Here is a 13,952-nt window from a genome sequence, read left to right as displayed (position 1 = left end):
GGCGAGGGGTCTGTTTCTCCAGTTCCCGCCCCTCCTGCTCCTGTTGGCGCGCGGGGTCAGGCCGCTGGGCGTTCCAGGCCGGGCCACAGCCGCAAGGGTCGCGTCGCCGCCGGGCCGCCGCCTCTCCTGGTCGCGCTGGGCGGGGCGCGGTCCCGCGGCAGGGCAGCCGCCAGTGGGCGCTCCCGCGGCCGCCCCGCCCCCCGAGCCCCGCCCGCCCGCCCTGCGCGGGTCCGCGCCCCCGGCTGCTGCAAGAGGGCCGGCTCCCTGGCTCCCGCCCGCCCGCCCGCGCGCCGCCCTCGGAGGTGCACCTGCGGGGTCCGTCGGCGTCCCCCGCGCGGTGTCGGACGCCTGCTGCTCCACGGGCGTCTGTTTACTTGTCTCTTTGAGGGGAGGGACGGGCGACAGCTGCCTCCACCTTGACGCTCTCCTCACTCCTAAACTAGGGCTCTGGGGAGCAGTATACCGTTGAATCACTTTCCCCATTCTGCCAACGTCTGTCTTCTGATTGGAGCGTTTAAATCGTTATTGTTGGAGGCCTCGCGCTCACGGGGTTACCTGTCCTTACAGGCTTCGTTCCGAAGACTTAACCCCTGAAAGCACTGACGTGTCTCCCACCGATGCCGGAGCCTGTCACTTACAGTCCTTGCCGCTTTCCCCGCAGCTGTCTACAGTATTTGAATTACTGTCTTCTTCGCATTTCTGGTTACTAGTCAACAACTGTTTAATTTCTATCCAAGGATGATTAAATCGACATACACTGAAACAAGAAATATGCACTCACAATACTAAAGGATGACCTGGTCCGTGATACTTTGGTCACTTCCTCTGCTTATTGGTTCGACAAGCCTCCTAGGTCTGGTACGCTGCTCGCTCACACCTACTACTCAACCCTCAACGATTTAGGTGCGGCTTTTCCTCTCTGGGCAGGAGCAGTAATTGCCCGTTTTTGCCATAAATCTAAAGCGTGTGGATGGTGGGAGAGAGAAGCTGCCTTTTCCTCTGTGGGGCCAACCATCTGGAGACATTGGGACGAGACTTGTCTGCACAAAGAGAGAATGACATCAAACTACACCAAACATTTGGAAATTTCGGGGCGAGAGACTTGAGGACGTGATTCGAATCCTGAGGTCGCCTCCCCATGATGTGGGGCAGGTGAGCCGAGGAGTAGAAAGAAAGGTTTCTTGGGGTCTCAAGGTCTGGCAGTAGTGCTCTTCTATTTAGAGAATAGTATGGAACAGCATGGGGACAGGACCCATGGGCAGTCAGAGCTGCTGCTGCAAACATGGGTGGAGAGTAAGGCTAAATTTAAGGCATAGGTATGTGAGTTATCTCTTTACAAGACAAAGGAAAGAATATGTAAAAAAAAGTTGTTAAAATGGTATCAGCGCTGGTAGGGTCTCGTTATTGGGTGGTCCTATAACTATTAGATAAGAATCAAACTGGATTAAGTAAATGGCAGAAGCCACCGCTTAAATATTATCTATAGCTAAAGACAAAGGAGGATGTTGGGGGGGGGGGGGTCAGTTACATGAGGCTACCAGACAGTAAACAACTTAAGTCCTTGCTGTCCCCATTAAGAGTTTCCAGAGATAAGGCCATCCCGCCTTCCTCCTGGTGCAGAGAGAGACACACACCCCCCCACACAGAGACTTCCTTCACAGATGCAAATGTCTCTCATCAAAGGGCAAGCAAATTCCCCTCCTCAGAGTCCACTTCTCATCTGCAGTTTTAAAAGTAACCAGCCTAAACTCCTCATCACCCCAGTCCCTGCATGTCCTAGAACAGGAGCCAGTAAATTCCTAGTTTTTGCCCAAAATTTACACTTCTGTCCCTGACAAGGGAAACAGTCCCCACCAAGTCAGAAAGGAGCTTGGGAGTCTGTCACCCCTCCACATCCCATGGGGGTGGCCTCCCTCTCCCGTGGTGTGACAGCCTCTGTCTGAGCCTCCCGTCCTCCCTGGGGCTCACTTCCTCTTTGGACGCCTCTGATCCTGAGACAACTCCTCTGCTTGTGGAGCCTCTACGTCTCTAACGATCACTCCCCCAGCTGTGGAGGGCGACAGTCTCACACACGTGGGAGGCATTCCGTCTGCTGCCTAGAACACACTATTTTAAAAATCACAGCACGCTTTTCATTTCCTGTAAAACCCTAAAACAAATGTGTAACTCTTGGATCCATTTACTCATATTCCTGTGAATTATTTTGTCTGCACTGTGAGACAAACACCCAGAGGGCAGGGGACCTCATCTTGTTTGCTCTGTGCTTGAATTCCCAGAGCCTGTGCAATAAATGAAATCAAGAAATTAAAAAAAAAAGAAAAGAAAACAGCAAGTCTCCAGAGAATTCAACTGCCGTGTTGTCATGGGGTCTCCTTAGCAGGCAATGAGAGGAATTTGTCTGAACCCGCCCCCTCCAGCCCCACCCCAGCGCTCTCAGCGCCCATCAGTCAGGCCCCAGGCATCCCTGCCTGAGAACACAGATTGGTTAAAGGTGTTATAGTCCTGACTGTCAGTAAAGGGCCCAGGGGATACCCACCCTGTGCAATCTTCCTAACTCCGTTGGCATGATAACCCCTAGAAGCCAGTGCCGAGTTTCACTACAGAACAAGACTCGGGATTTTCAGGATTTTCAGGGACAGCTGGGACCTCATCAAAAGTTGACTCACAGTTCCCCTCCTCCACTTCATTAGTGCAATTAAAGAGCCCTAAGGCTCAGCCACAGAGCAGCAGGCAGATGGGGTCTGATGACACCTCTGGGCTGAGGTGCAGGGAGAGCCTCAGGGTCACCCCCTCTAGAGGCTGGTCCCAGAGAGGTTTCCCGCTTAGGCTCAAGCCCAAACTTGGGCATCTGATCAGCATCCAGAGAGCTAAGTGGGAACTGGAGGTGGCGTTCTCTTCTCCCAAGCCACAAGATTCCCAGAGCTCCAAATAGCCAGCTGCTGCAGAGGCACTGTGGTGCCCTGGGCAGGGGAGCGCACAGCATGCAGCACACCTGGCACGGAGCACGGCCGCTGTGCGCTCCGTGCCGCCTGCGGGCAAAGAGGTGGAGGATTCTGGCCCATGCGTCTGCTTCCCCATAATGCTCCCTGCGCTGCCTTATGGAAATTTCTTGTTCAGCACTCCCTCCTCCCCAACTAGGCTGACAGCCCAGGGGGTAGGCCAGCTGGACCTGCTCACCATTGTGTTTCCTGGCATCTAGAGGGGCTCAATAAATACTTGCTGAGGAAACAGACGAATGACTCTCTCGTTTCCCCAGGGAAAGTCTGTGAGCTGCAAAATCCTTCTGAAATGTCCAGGGCTACTCCCTAACGTGCCTGAAATTCACTTTTCAGCTGTGGTCGACGTCACAGGAAACCCCCTGCCCTTGTGTGTGTGTCATAACCATTGTCCTCTGTGTAAATGAGCGTCATCACATGCTCCTTGGGATTCTGGGGCAATGTCCTTTGAAATCTGATCCTTCCCTATTATTTAAGGCCATTTTAAGCTACTCCCCTCCTTGCTGCCCAAGTGCCTGTCATAGTGACTGTTTTCTGTTCCTTGAATGGGCAATCATCTTCCCACCCAGGTCTCTTACCCATGCTGCCCCTTCTGCCTGGTGCACCCTCTCCTCTCCCTCTGCCCCTGGAGCAGAAAGCCTCAGCTGAAGTGCCACCTTCTCTGTGAACTGCCAGCCTGCCCTACTCGCTGTGGGTTGGGCTGTCGGGCTCTCACAGCCAACGGCCTTTCCGTCCTCACTCCTCCCCCCTCAGCTAGTTCAGTTCTTCATCACCTGCCTTCTCCCCTCACGGCAGTGACCAGAGGGCAGGTTCACGTCAGTCCTGGTCACTGTGGTCTCCCCAGAGATGGACTCTGATGTTCCTGACACGTCTGTCGAGTGATGGTCGCTGGGGCTGGACTTCCTCCGAGCTGGAAGGAAGAGTTATCTCATGCACGGTCTTCAGTGCTGAGGCTGGTCACGCTTATCAAACTGACCAGCTAGTGTGGCCAGTTCTGACTTTACCCACTTGCCAAAGAGCAGATCAAGCATGGGGTTTCCTTCCTGTACTTCCCATCAGACAGCCGCTTATCTCAGTAAAGAGGGGACCTCTTGAGCAAAACGTTGACCAAAGATTTATGGAACCCTTCAACTTGATTCACTGCCCAATTCTTAGTGGGAATTTTATCTTATAAATATTTATATTTTATGATATAGCTAGTTTTTGCTGGAGACAGGAGATGACAGGGACCAGAATTTCACTTCTAAGAGCTCCTGGACAAAGGAGGGAGACAGACTAGTGCACACAGCGTTCAGATACTGGAGGATAAATGCAGGGAAGACGCGACAGACTCCTGGGAAGGGTACAGCCCCTTTAGCTTAAAAAGATCCAAAAAGGAAATCCATTGACAAGAAATTTACCATGAGACTGAGGAGTATCTGCCAGATTCATACATTTGGGATCAGACTGAAGACACGTGGGAAGTTGCCCACACTCCCCAAGTCGAGGGCGCGGGGTGGTGGTGGGAAGTGGGTGCAGAGCACTTTCCTTGACGGAGGGATGGGGTCTGACCCGTCTCTTCATCTGCAGCTGGGAGCACAGGTTCTGGCACAAGCAGGGGCTGAGGAAGGTGTGGGGAGTGAAACGACTTGAGCTGATATTCGCTGATCATCCCCTGGGTTAAACCCAATGGAGATACCCAGAAATTCATGGATTCTGCCTGGAAAAAAGCTACAAGCAGAGCTACAAGGCTGTGGTTCAAAGAGACTCTGGTTGTTCTCATTGTTTCTCCCCTGGCCACACAGGGCTCCTCACGTAGTAGGTGCTCAGCAATTATCTGTGAGACGAATGTAGGAATAACGTCCATAGTTGAGAAAACATTTGAAACGGGGCTGGGGGAGGGGGTCCGTCTCGACCAAGCAGCTACTCTGTGCCAGGTCTTTGCACGCATCGTGTCTCTGATCTGTGTAATTCAGCCCCATTTTACAAAGGAGAAAACGAGGCCCAGAGAGGCCATGTCACTCGTCCAAGGGCACAGGACCCTCCAGGTGAGGCTGCAAGATGCAGCTGCACTGTGACCTTGTGACCTTGGTCTCCTCCACCCCATCCCCTGGCTTAGCACCAACTCCCTTCTGTGACCCTACCCTTGGTTCCTGACTGCTCTGGGCATGCAGAAACAGCAACAAAAGATCTTCCTCCTTAGTCCAGGGTGCTTTTCTTGGTTGAACCTCTGTCCATCTGACAATTAGAGTTGTGCCAAGGAAATCCCACCAAGATTTCCCCCACATTCTGGGTCTTCTGCTGTCCCGGTAGGGTAGAGCTCAGAGGAAAGTCTTGGCTGGAACCTCAGCCCAGGCTGGCATTGCCGTGGCCAAGCCAGCTGCCCTGGCCCCTCCTGGTTCTCCTTCCAGCCCACTCTCCCCCCGGGCTAGAAAGATGGTTCTAAGGTGCCTGCCGTTCCCTTCACATTTTGGCCCTGTTCTGACCTCCCAGCCTGTCCTAACCCCGTCCCAGGCTCTTCCTCACACCTCTGCTCATGCCGGTGCCTCTGCCTGCGATTCCCTCCCTGTCTGTGTGCCAGGGACTGTTGTTCATGCTTCGAAGTTCAGCTCAGATGGTGCCTCCCCTGCTCCCTGCCTGCACTGCAGGGTCTCACCGTAGGGTGCATGGATCATCCATTATTTTCTTCAATGTGCACAGTCGGCCCCCAATCCTCAGGTTCTATGTCCACAGATTCAACCACTGTGGATGGAAAATATTCGAAGAAAATTCCCCAACTCTAAGCAATACAGTGCAGCAGCTATTTACACAGCATTTTCATTGTACTAGTGATTATGAGTGATCAAGAGATGATTTAACATACACAGGAGGATGTGTGCAGGTTACGTGCAGACACTACGTCATTTTCTGTAAGGGACTTGAGCCTCTGTGAGTTTTGGTATCCGCGGGGGATAGATCCCTGTGGATACCAAGGGACGACTGTGTATTTATGAAATATTTTCTGCTCTATTTGATATTTACCATTCTAGGTGCTGGGAACACAGCATGCAACCGGCGAGAGGCCATCTCTGCCCTCAGGAGGTCTTGGAGGGGCCTGGTGGGAGACACAGCTACATAACCAGGAGACGGCAACTCCGGGTGATGAGGACTTCAGGGGAAGCTAGGATTTGGAGAGGCAGACACCTCATCAGGGGTGTGGGAGGCAGGGTGAGCTTCCTGGAGGAGGTGACTTGTGACCTGAAACCGGTTGACTGAGGCAGATGTGTGAGGCATGAGGGATGTGGTGGGACCTGGGGTGAGAGAGAGGCCAGCACATTCAGAAAACCGGAAATGCTCCCATCTCATTTTAGCCTAGCGATACAAAAAGGGGGGCAGGTGTTGGAATTAGAGGAGACGTCTTCAGTTCTCGGCCCTAGGCGAGCCTGCCTCTTCCCCCAAATCCACCTGTGAGGGCTGCCCGATTCCTGGCAGGAGTTTGGGGCCCTTGTTACTACTTGTCCACAGACAGCTCTCCTGGAACCAGGCCCAGGCTTCCTTGTCCAAGACGGGGCCCACGTCGTCACCAACAGCAGTCGAACAGAGCGGGTGAGGGCAGGAGGGACCTTTAGGGCCCTTCGCCAAGTCAGTATGTTTTCGCGTCCTGGCCCCTGCAGGGTTGGCTCCAAACCCGGAGTCCAGCCTTCAGGCCCACAGCTGCTCTCTCCACACACCTAGTGCCCCAGCATGTGGACACGACCTGACCGTGCATTTTCTCACTCTGCTTTTATTGACTTCAGCCCTGTGGCAGGATCTCCCTTCCCCTGTGATCAGCTGAGAGAACTCCTCTTCATCCATTAAGTCCCAGAGGAAACATTCCTTCCGCGTTTCCCCCAGTGACCAGCAGGCGTCTCCCTCACAGGCCTGCACGTTGGGCTGTGGCTGTGGGTCGAAGGTCTGGGACTGGGTCTGCTGTATCTCTGTGTCCCCAGGGCCTGGACAGCGCTGGACACACAGTAGGGACTCAGCGTACGCCTCTTGTGTGGAGTCCAATGGCAGAGGCTGTCCTATTGCCCAGAGTCCAAACTCTCGAGCCTGGGGTTGAGCATCCTGTAATAAATCTCAGACATATGGGTTTTCTGACAGCAGAGTGAGTGCACACGTGAATGTGACCAGCCGTCAGATCCTCTCTGGCAGGAAAGTGCTGTTTTTACTCCCAGTTTGCAGATGGGGAGGCTGAGGTTAGAGGTTTGTGTTAATGTTTTCTGCGGTCCAATGGCGTGTTAGCGATGGAGCTGAGGACCAAACCCTGGGGCCTAAAGATGACGTCGATTGGAAGGGGCCATTGGGGCTGCAGAGCAACAGCATCAGAGACACTTGCAGGAGAGAGGTGTGGCCATCCTTGGTGAGCAGCTGGGGGTGTGGCGCAGGGCCTCTAGCTGACTTGTGGGAGCCACACTGAGGCCAGCAGCACAGGATGCACAGGGACGGGACTCCCACCACCATCCCTGCCCCTCGTGGAAACTATAGGCCAGAGACAGCACCAGGAAATGAGCACACAAAAGCAGACACAAAGGGCCACGCACAACTCAGGCTCTGGGGTTGTTGCTGAGCCATCTGCAGCCCAGACCCCAGAACTCATCCTAGGTCCACGGCAAATGTCCCCCAAGTCAGTGAGTTACCAACATCAGGCTGCCACAGCCCAGTCATATCTACGAAAGAAAGTTCATGCCACCAAACATAGGTGCAAACCTTAGAGCTTCTTGAGACTTCTGGTCAACCCTATGTGTGGGTTTGAGGGTTCAGAGTTCCCCAGTAGAGAGACGTCGGAACCAGGGCTGATCCTGGCAGGTGACAGTCACCAGAGGAGAGTGAAAAAATGGAGACTATTTGTTCCTGTGACGGAGTCCCACTTGAACTCTGTTCACTTGAACTGGTCCTGGGGGCCTGGACTGCTCCTCCTGGAAGCCACTGACAATCCTGTCTGGCCACAGATGGCAGAGGAGGACTTCCCTCGAGGAAAGCCCTTGAAACTGAAGGTCTCTAGATGTTCAGGACCCGGGTAGGCATCCTGCTTGGCCAAGTCTAAGAGTACTGCCATGGCTTTAAAAAGACCCATAGCTGCATTTATTGAGGGCTTATCAACCACCAGACCCACACTCTCAATGCAGAGAGCATCCTTGGGAGGCAGGTCTTATAATTATTTCCATTTTACAAATAGGGAAACTGAGGTTGACAGGTTAGGTGGCATATCTCAGGTGACAGTAAATGAGTAGAAGATCTCGGGCTCAGAATTCTGAGAGTTTTATAAAATCATGAAAGATAATCAAAAGACAGATTGAGGGAACTCAGAGAACCCCTGACTGGGTAAATTCCAGAAAGCATATGCATGCGTGCGCACGCGCGCGCGCGCACACACACACACACAGGTACATCCTAGTCAACCTGAAGAGAATCAAAGGAAAAGAGAAAAACCATAATGGCATTCAGAGGTAAAAGACCATTAAACGACACCACACGTGAAAGCTTCCCAACTGTGGGTGTGATGACTAGAGGCCTCTCCGTCAGCACTGGCTTGTTTCTCCTCCTCCCTGCATCACCGTCTGGCAGATGCTGGACACAAGCAGGACATTACACGGAAGAAATGTTCTAGCCAGTGCAGGCCGTGTGGGCAGGCAACAGCAAGGAGACAGGGGCGGGTATGGGTGGTGCCAGGTGAGAGTCAGGAGAGGGAGAGTGTTCTTTTCAGGCCTGTTGATGGTAGCGGGTCTCATGGCGCAGGAGTGTGTCGGGGTGATTTTAATCAAGCCCCTGTCAAGGTTGATGCTGGCACACAGTCTGAGGCCCCTGCCCTGCGTTACCCTGCCTTCTTCTGACGTCCATCCCTTGAACGGACAAATGGGAAGCTGCTGTGCTCACTTTGGCAAAGTGTCGGGGAGGCACAGCTGGTCCAGTTCCAGTCTTTCACTGGAGGCTCCGTTCAGTGGCCTGTGCAGCTCCCAGCCCAGCAGAGCTGAGCTCTGCCCTCCTCCTCAGAACCCCCTGTGAGCCCTGCCCAAGGACCTGGGCGGCATTTCAGGGCTCCTCCTGCAACTTGTCCACGACGAATTCACCTGCTTCAAAGGCGAGGATCACCGTGTGAGGATGGTGCTCATCTGGTCATCATCAACGGCCAAACAGAGCAGTGGGATGCGTGAGGGGCACTGTCTCTCCCCTCAAGTCATTGCAAGCTCCTGTCCTTGTCCCCTGTAGAATCTGGTGCAAATTCTTCATTCTGCCCTCTTAATACACATCATCCATCTTGGCGGGTAGAGTTGAGCAGCATTCGTGTCCAGCTTCTGAGCAATTCTTCCTGCTGACCCCTCTACCTAGAATGCCCCCGCCTCCTTTTATCTACAGGGACAGCTCCTCCATCAGATCAATTTCACATCAGATCAAACATTTCCCTCAATATCCTTCCCCCTGCCTCTTCCTGAATGCTGGACTGTGCTGCCAGATCATGGGTCCATCTGCCCACACACGAGGGACCCCAAGGCAATGGGCGGATCTGTCTTACCTTTGAGTCCATGGTGCCTGGAGCCACATTGGACACACAGCAGGACCCAATATTTGTCAGTGGAATCCGATTGATTGCCAGTACCATTTCTATGGGGTAGTGCCCAAATTCCTCGCCCTGTCAATCACGCCCTTGAATAATATTCCTTACTGCCTCCTATCCAGTGCTCAACTAGGAACTCTACTGGGCTCTTTTCCCTCACTGAATCTTCAGAGAAATCCTGGAAGCACCTGCCATCGCCATCTCCATTTTACCAACGAGGAGCCTGAGGATCGTAAGTGTTCACAACTTGCTGACCCCATCGTCCACAGCAGTGGTGGAAATGGAGGTCTATCCAGAGCTTTTGGCCAGTGTATTCAACTGCTACATTGGACCGCATCCCTGCCCATGGGGTCCTCTAGGTCTTAGACCCTTTCACGGGCTGCATCCACCACATGCCCACCTCTGGCTGTAGTATTAATTGACCTAATCTGCCTTCTCCCCATGCAGAAATTCCCGAGTTCAGCAGAAGATGTTGTGTCCTGGACTGGCCTTTGGAAACAGTACCCAAAGGGCATCTATCAGTGGAGAGGTGGCTCAGCCCCACCTTCATGTGAATGTTTCTGTTGGAATACCTGAGCCCTAGCTAGTCTGTCTCATTGGATCTTGGAGACATCTTCCCATAGATTCCTGACTGCCTCAAGGTTCTAATTTTGGCCTGAACAAACAGCCTGTCATGTTTCCTGTTGTCATGCTTAGTTGCAGGTGTGTGTGTGTGTGTAAACCACAATTCAACAACATCAAACAAGAAGTTCTTTATTGTAGGAACTCACGTTCCTTTAATACACTAAAGAGAACCTTGCCCTTTAAGGAGGGGAATAGGATGTGTGACGTGCAAGCGTATTAAGCTGCAGAACTCATCTGGGCATATCTGGAGTCTCTCGTGTCCTACAGAACATGCTTGCAGGATCACTGCCTGGAGGATGCAGTCCTAAGCCCTCAGCATATAAGTCAACGATCTCACGCTCTGGTGACCATCTGTCTTTGAACTTTCCTTCATGTCCGCAGCTTTACCAGAACTTCACCCTAAGCATCTTGGGCCATCTTGAGCACATCTGCTTTCCTTCATCCCCTCTGCTTCTCCCTCAGGTCTCAGGAAAATGGCTCTATATCCTGTGTTTAGTCTTCCTCTCATTGACCCATGCTCTAGTCAAGCCCAAGGTGCCATCTTTAAAAATATGTCTGATATGGCTTTAGAAATCATCCAGCTTCTCAATGACACATGGACAAGTCCAGACTCTTTCAGATGGCACCTTTCAATGCCCATGCAGCGGGTACCATTGATCTTCACGTTCTCGTCTCCTACACTCCCAAGTGCTCCCTCCACCTCCTTGCCACAGCTATGTGCCAGATGACTCGTCTTTTTGGACCTTGTCTTGCAGCTCATCTTCCTGCTTTTGTTCCTGCTGTGTCACCCATCTCGAACACATTTTATTGGTTTGGTGAACTGCAATATGTGTGTCGAGCCCAAGATGCTGTGCCTGCCAGAGGAATCCATCCTATGCCCAGCCCGAGTTAACCCAACTCCCTTAATATCCCAGCCACGCACTCTGTGGAGGTTTGTGGTTGTGTTTATTAAGATCTTCCTTTGTCTAAACACGTTTTATCCGCCAGATGAGCTGCTGCTTTAGGGCAGAGAAGGTGTCCTTCACATCTACGTGTCTCCAGTACCCCTACAAGGCTTGAACATGACAGGTGCACAACAAACTCTTTCAGAATGAATGGATGAGTGTTGTGAACATTTTAAGAAGTGTTTAGGAAAGAGGGCATGGGATCGTTTGACAGACTTAGCCCCTATTATATGCCAGACACTCAAATGTCCTCAAACTGAATCTCAGAGATCCAGAGATGTGAAGTCACTTGTCCTCTTGGGACTCATTTATTTCATTTATGAGGCAAGAAGTTGCACCAGAAGATTGTCCTAGGACAGTGGTGCTCAAGAGGAGGTGATTTTCCCCACTAGAGATGCTTGGCACTGTCTGGAATATTTTTGGCCGTCACAACAGAGAATGGGTACTCCTGGCATCTAGTGGGGAGACACCGGGAATGCTGCTCAATATCCCACAATGCACAGGACAGCACCTCACAACAAATAATGATATGGTGCCAAATGTCAATAGTACCCTAGTATATAAACCCTGCTGAAAGGTATGGCTAGGATTTTTTATTTCTTGGGATTTCTCCATATCCCCAAGACTGGCCCCTCAGCTGGTGGCCTGATCCTCTTCGGGGACCTTGTCATCAAGAACCCCAGCTGAGCCTGGCTGAGAGTGCCTTGCGCCAGCACTGTGGTTAAGGGACGTGGCTGATGTTGGTGTGTTTTCACAGCAGCTGGCCTCATGCTGAATCTTACTGCCAGGATTGTGTCTACATGAGGAAGGCTGGCTCCTGGTCCTCTGATGCGTGCTGTGTATATGGGTGCTGTAGTTGGATCTGCGAGAAGCCATGGGTCTGCTGAGCCTGCTCCCTTTCCTCTGTCTCCAGGCTCAGGAGAGATTGTCTTGATCTGTGACCCCATAACAATGCCCTGACTTCTCTGCAGAAAGGACGTCTCCTGAAGGCCCCAGTCCTCGTGGGAGCATCTTCCTCCTCTCTTGCCTCTGCTTCTCAGTTCTGCAGAGGAACATGTAAAGTGACACCACGATGAAACAATGCGAAAAATATATCATGTAGGACTTTCTACAAGACCAGTAATCCAGTTTTTCAAAAAAATAAAGAAATGACATGAATAATGGAGAACGTAGGATTGTTGGCAAATAAAAGTCTAAAGACATAACTAAATTAAGATGTGTACTCTGGATTCTGATTTGAAAAAGTAATTTTTGAGGAAATCACAATATTTGAGTATCTGAGGAAATATTAAGGCATTTACATTTATTTGTTACATGTACTAGAGGCATGATAGCCTATATCTATAGCTATACCTATAGATACCTATAGGGATACAGTTATAGCATTATATGCTAGCAATACATATCAAGTAATAATGTGTAAAGTTATGTACTTTGTGGGATTTTCTTTAAAAATAATAAACCAAATAAGTGGTAGATTTGTATATAAGAAACTCAATTGGTCAAGATTTTACAAGTATTGAAGCTGAGATGTAAGAATTCATTATATATTTCTTCTAATTTTTGTGTAGAGGAGCATTCTACAATAAAAAATTAATCAGGAATTCATTATAACTCATAAAAAGATAAACATGATTTAAGAAGAAACTCAGCAAACTTGTAGAAAAAGGGACATACCTTCACTGTAAAGAGGTATCTACACAGAATCCTACTGAACACTGTGGTGTTGAGAACATTCCATTTTAGCTCAGGAACAACATGTGGGTTTCCATCGTTGTGACTTCTCTTCAACATTATACTGGGGTTCCAGAAGAGACAGTAAAAGAAAAGAAAACAAAAACCCACCAAGAAACGAAAGTATTAAAATTTGGAAAGGAAGATACAAAACCATCATCTTATACAGATGACAATATTGTGTTCACAGAGTCACTAAAGCTTCTACGCACACCTTTAGAGTTTATACGTGTCTACCAAGTTTTCTGCATTCACCGTCAGTATAGAGATTAATCGTAGTTTTATAAAGCAAGAGCAAACTGATAGACAAAGAAGTATTCAGAAAAGATCACATTTATTCTGCACAAAAACATTTCGTGACTTTAATAACTGCAGATGTTTCAGTGTCTTTCAGTGAAAGATTGAAAAGCTGTGTGTGAAGATATATAAGCGTGGACTAGGTTGCAGGCACTATCTTCCTCTTCTCACATCCTCACACTTGTCTGGATTCAGTTATTCATCATCTGCCTTCTCCCCTGCGTGGTCATATGCACGAGAGCAGGCGTCACGTCTGCCCTGGTCACTGGCGCATCCCCAGTGAGGGGCTCAGGGGCAGGTCCAGATGCCTGGTACACATCTGTGCGGTGCACGGCAGCTGGGGCCTGACTTTGTCTGAGCTGGAGGTAAGAGTCATGTCGTGCAGAGTCTCTAGGTGCCGAGGCTGGTCATGCTTATCACACTAACCAGCTAGTGCGGCTGTTCTGACCGCTCCACATTATCAAAGAGCAGATCAAGACGTGAGGGTTCCTTCCTCTTACGGCAGGCAAACACTAATCTCAGGAAGAGGGAATCTCTTCAGCAAGACGCTGACCAAGGAGTGGAAGAGCTCTTCATCTGGACTTAACCTTCCATTCTCTGGTTGGAAATGTATCCTGAAAATATTTATGGCACGTATTTTTTAAAGATTGACACCTGAGCTGACAACTGTTACCAATCTTTTTTGTTTTTTTTCCCTGCTTTTTCTCTCTAAGTCCCCCCAGTACATAGATGTATATTTTAGTTGTGGGTCCTTCTAGTTGTGGCATGTGCGATGCCACCTCAGCGTGGTCTGATGAGCAGTGC

General features: G+C 50.7%; 1 long non-coding RNA gene and 1 other non-coding gene across 2 annotated transcripts; both read left to right on the top strand.

Moving 5' to 3' along the window:
• Positions 1-269: 269 nt before the first annotated feature.
• On the top strand, positions 270-12,331 carry LOC138919764 (uncharacterized). Its single transcript, XR_011430290.1, has 5 exons — positions 270-1,152; positions 6,005-6,182; positions 9,672-9,781; positions 10,929-11,104; positions 12,031-12,331. It is a non-coding gene; the product is annotated as an uncharacterized lncRNA (long non-coding RNA).
• Positions 1,095-1,197, top strand: MIR8959 (microRNA mir-8959). The gene has a single exon (NR_127962.1). It is a non-coding gene; the product is annotated as a microRNA mir-8959 (primary transcript).
• Positions 12,332-13,952: the final 1,621 nt, after the last annotated feature.

The sequence above is a fragment of the Equus caballus genome, chromosome 21, assembly GCF_041296265.1.
Source record: "Equus caballus isolate H_3958 breed thoroughbred chromosome 21, TB-T2T, whole genome shotgun sequence".
In the NCBI taxonomy this organism is placed as follows: domain Eukaryota; kingdom Metazoa; phylum Chordata; class Mammalia; order Perissodactyla; family Equidae; genus Equus; species Equus caballus.
Note: the sequence above shows the minus strand (reverse complement) of the source record. Positions and strands in the feature narration are given on the sequence as shown.